Here is a 5,000-nt window from a genome sequence, read left to right on the forward strand (position 1 = left end):
TCCGTTTCTCTGCGTTAATCCCTGGGAAGAGGCTACCCTATAGGGTTCTTTTCCCAAACAGCATCACGTCAGCCTATCTGCCAACTTTGAGAACTCATGAAATCTATGTTGCATGATGAAACGGGTCTGTAAGATTTGCAGTTATCCGATGGAGTCACAAAAACCAAAGTCAATTATTCTCTTTGATATGTGAAATACCTTGGAGAAGGAGTGTTTGTGAAATAAACGCCAAGATTAATCTGATGTTTGATCATGACACCGTGTCCTGCTTTGATCCATCTACTGTATATTGTTTCCAAATTTGTAAGAATATTTTTGCCGTCATTTTTTTTACTTGGCTTATTTTACCGTAAATTTTTTTTTTTTTTTTCTTTTTTTTTTTTATTGACTTATTTTGCCTTAGATTGTTTATCTTTCTTTTTTACTTGACTTATGGTTGCCGTAAATTATTTTTTTACGTGACATTTTTGCCTTGATTTTTTTCTTCTTGCCTTACATTTTCTGAAAATAAATATAGTGTTCTAGTTGAAAATGGTTTTATAGTTCCTTTTTTTCATCTTTTTTATAACTTATCATCAAAGTGATCCCAGTTATTATCATTTTGCTTAAGCTAACAGATTTTCTTGAAATGTAAGGCGACGTAACACCGGTCAATATTATCGTTACTATTATAATTTATGTTTTACATTCTCTTTCCAGTTAATTTGAAATTTCCCTTCGTTCTTAAGCCATACACATTTAATCAAACATATTGACCACAGTACATCGGAGTACAGCATACTCTAATAGCCGAACAAGCTGAATGGCTAATTACACACAAATTTTCCATTAATTTAAATTTTTTCATTTATTAAAGACTGTTGATAGATTTCAAAGTTTTTAATTTCCCTCGTGTTAGCATTTATATTGAAAAACATTTTTATTTTTTTTAAGAAAGCTTACTTCTAAATTAATCTTTGGCATCAGATATTACATTGAACAACATAGTTGAGGTTTTATTGATTTTTAGTGATGTTGGTTTCATATATATATAATTAATGTGGTGAGAAGGGTTTGTGTATCGCCTTCAGCAAAGCTGCACTAGTCAGGGACACCTTTACTAGGTTGGCTTGCTGTGAGCGATCAGACAAATGTATGTCACCATCACCAATCCGCACTAGCCAGGGTTATGATGAAAACTGCTCAAACCCTTGACATGAATATAGACAATCTGAGGCCTTTTTCCCGGAGTGGACTAGGTGCGGGTGCATTTGTAGTTGTTGTATATACATACTATATATAGATAGACATAGATATACTTGTAGGTGAGTGTGTGTGAAATCGAACTCGTATATATGCGATCGTAATTGAATCCAGTAAACACATTTATTCTTTATTAGCCTTGAAACTTACACGATCCGAGGGCCAGGGCAATGCTGATCGCATCCTTACCCCCATGCAGTCCCATGACGCGCCGAAGGATCGCGAGGATTTATGGCCAGGGGAATATTGGAGAGTGTTTGAGAAGGGGAGAGGGACCAGGGGAAGGGAAAGGGTTGTAATGGCTGGGCTGAAAGGGGGGGGGGTGAGGTAAGGGGGTATGGAACATGGGGACGTTTGTTTCCAAATAAAGTCGATTCATTCGTCTCCATTGACTTTTGGATGTGAGAAGGTTTCGGGTGAGGGTAAAGTGGGCTCAGTTCCTCTTAATTGGGAAAAGAGAGCTACAGAGGGAATAGGGAAAAAAAAGAGGGGAAATTTAGTTCATGGGGGGGGGGGTGGACGCTTGAAGGCAATTTATGTGTCATCATCATCATCATCATCATCTAATGCAGTCTGTGTGGCGCGTTTCTCAACGCCTGAAATTCAATTGCCTCTTCGAATATTATTTAACTTTTGAGGTATATTATTGTTCTCGATCCTTTTATGAAGCAAATGTTATTGGAGTCGTGTTTTTCGAAAAGGGTTTTAGTTTGATGTTCATATGTCTGGTACTGCTTTGGAAAGATATTTGATTTATTCTACGAACCAAAATTTATAGGAAATATTTCAATCTTGATAAATAAGTAATGACTATAACATGGAAATCCATATGAAAAGAATAGTGATGATTAAGATTGGATTGTCTTGTAGGTAGCAATAAGTTACTACGTTAACAATTACAAAATTACTATCGTAAAAGAACTCCTCAAGTAACATCAAGACAACGAGCAACAACAACAATGATAATAATAATGAGTATAAAGGTAAACAAAAGTATTATTTTGTTAGCAGCAAGGCAACTGGAGTTTGTAGCACAGAGGCTTTGAATATCACCTTAAAAGCGACGTGATCCTTCTTAATTCGGATTTTTGTGTTTGCTTAAACTCTCTTGAAGCACAGCTCTGTTAAACACTGAGACACTGTTCGAGACAGTGCTCCCATAGGAGAGCGTTTAAGTAGTTTAAAAGTCCGAAGGTAGACGTGCCTCTTTATTCTTGGGCTTAACGAAATATGTTTATTTTCGTGTCAAAGGTTTTATTTATTATATATTTATTGCCATCAAAGATGCAGTTTCATTTTTTGGAAAGAAGCAATTTAAAAGTTTTTTTTTTTTCCTTCTTTTTTTTCTTTCTTTTTTTTTTTGTCATGGAAGTTGTAGGCATTTATTTTTTGCTATTGTTTTTTTTGTTTATGTATGTTAATTGTGCACCCTAGTTATTCACTATTCATTTTTAATATATAATGATTGTGTTAAACGTATATATACTCATCGGAAAAAATATTCATGTTGTAAGAAGCGAAATTTCATATACTCCCCTAAACTATCAGACCCATATCTATCTGGTTGAATTGTCTTGATCCAATTAGGGAGCTGTAGAAGAAAGACAGGGTAAACAATATTAACGACTTTCAAATAAAAAACCATCTATAGAACAAAGCATTCTCGGTAAAATATTTTTTAGAGTCGAAATTGAAGTTAGATTTATTGGTAGTTATCATTGAATCCCCCCCCCCTTGTTATTATTCCTTTTTCAAACATCCCCCTTTGTTTTACGGTTACATAAAGCCGACTATTCTGTGAAAGACACAATTTCTAGAATTTCAAGATTTTATTTTCTAACCAGCTGGTAGAACCTTTCGTATAGACTTTTTAGATTTTCCATGACAAAAAAAAAAAAAAAAAAAATAGTATCTTGGCCTGTTCTTGACTTTCCATTACAATGTGTTCCAGTGCTTGCAAATGGGGTTTTCGAAAAGTCTACCTTCACGCAATTTGGGGCTAAAAGCAGAAGGGATGATTTATTTAAGGTTTAATTAACGTGAGGTTGAAAACGGGATTAGTCAAAGTTACACTCAAGGCGCCGCCCTGGAAATTAAACGACGGAGTCCCTGGACTGCAAGGCCTGGAAGAAGATGGCTGGCGGGCTGATGCTGACAACCCAATAAACCATCCTGTCTCAGGGGGCGGCACCAGGGCTCCAATATTGCTCTCTCTCTCTCTCTCTCTCTCTCTCTCTCTCTCTCTCTCTCGTTATGTAATATATTTTTCATATCTTTACAATGAGGAAAAATTACGTCTCTTCCAATTGATGCTTTCAGTCTTTTGTTTATTATTTCATATTATTCACTTTTCTCTTAATTCTTTATTTGCAAGAAAATCACAATTGAAAGAGAAAGAAAGAAAGACAAAAGGAGTCACTGTCGACAACAATCTTTTACATCAGCTATTGTCATGAAATTTATCATTGTGAAATGCCAAATAAAATATAGTTATCAATACTGCAGACCAAAAAGGATGTCAGACAGAAAATCGAATAATTAAGGGATGCTTATAATTATACGGAGGAAGTGACAAAGTTACGTATACAAGACTTTTATAAAATACTGGAGTTTCACGGGGGATTAAAAAGTGCTTATTTACGCTAGTTTGAATGATATTAATGAGGGTATTTGATTATTATGATCTATTAGGCCTATAGGTTTCAGACCTAGATAATGTGAATGATTTAGAGATTAACTTGAATTGATTGCTAGTATTGAGACAGGCGGTGGACTTGTTCATAAGGCATGAACAATTTACTTAGGAAACCATCAAATTCCTGAAGAAATTTTTAAAGAACACGGAAGTTAGCATAAAATGTTACTGTATTTCGTTATTGAAAAAGAGAATATAATGTGTTAGGACAAAAGCTATTCGCAATTATACGCCAAAAACGCACACTACTTATCCAAGATACAAATTGAGAGCCTTTCCAGATTCGTCCCATCACTGTACAAATCTCCATCCTTCTTAGAAGTTTGATGCAGTATTCAAGATCATATATATATTATGATAAAAAAATTCGAATAAAAAAAAACACACACACACACTTAGTTCATCTTTTCTTTAACCTGCTATTCATACTAAGTTGAAGGTATTTTTACGCTATTTCGACTGTAAGGTTTTAGGGATAATTTGAACTTTCATCAAATCGGTTAACCAGACCACTGATTTGGAAATCTTGAAACTCTTAATGAACATTAAGAGGTATTTTGCTAACCTATATGGTCAACAAAAACAAATCATAAAAATGTTTCATGCTACAGGAATTTTATGTGTGTATATATATATATATATATATATATGAGATTAAGGCTGTGGAAGGGAAAGTCTAATGGCGCTTTGCCATTAAACTGCTTCATGAAGGGACGAAGTTAGAAATTAGAAATAAGGAAATGAGTTCAAAGGCTTTGCAGTTGAGAGAGAGAGAGAGAGAGAGAGAGAGAGAGAGAGAGAGAGATTCTTCCAAAGTTTTGCAGTATGGAAAAAAAGTCGAAAAGGACATATTTCTAAAGCGTAAATGAGTGAGGAAGTGGCCTATTATCCGCCAGCACTGCCAATTTCATGAGCTCTTTGAATACTAGACTGAATCCAGCAAGCTCTAAGCTTAGATCTTCCTAATTGGACTTACAAACCAAGGCGAGAGTCACTGGACTCCGTAGCGAATTTACTTGAGAGATAAAACCGGATGTGTTCTAAGAGCGAAATTACTTGGGGG

At 35.1% G+C, this 5,000-nt stretch overlaps 1 long non-coding RNA gene across 1 annotated transcript in view; it reads left to right on the top strand.

Annotated features, from left to right (window-relative positions):
- LOC137630625 (uncharacterized) overlaps positions 1–5,000 on the top strand; it is a 109,108-nt gene that overhangs the window by 706 nt on the left and 103,402 nt on the right. The window lies entirely within an intron of this gene.

Source organism: Palaemon carinicauda, chromosome 38 (genome assembly GCF_036898095.1).
Source record: "Palaemon carinicauda isolate YSFRI2023 chromosome 38, ASM3689809v2, whole genome shotgun sequence".
Taxonomy (NCBI): domain Eukaryota; kingdom Metazoa; phylum Arthropoda; class Malacostraca; order Decapoda; family Palaemonidae; genus Palaemon; species Palaemon carinicauda.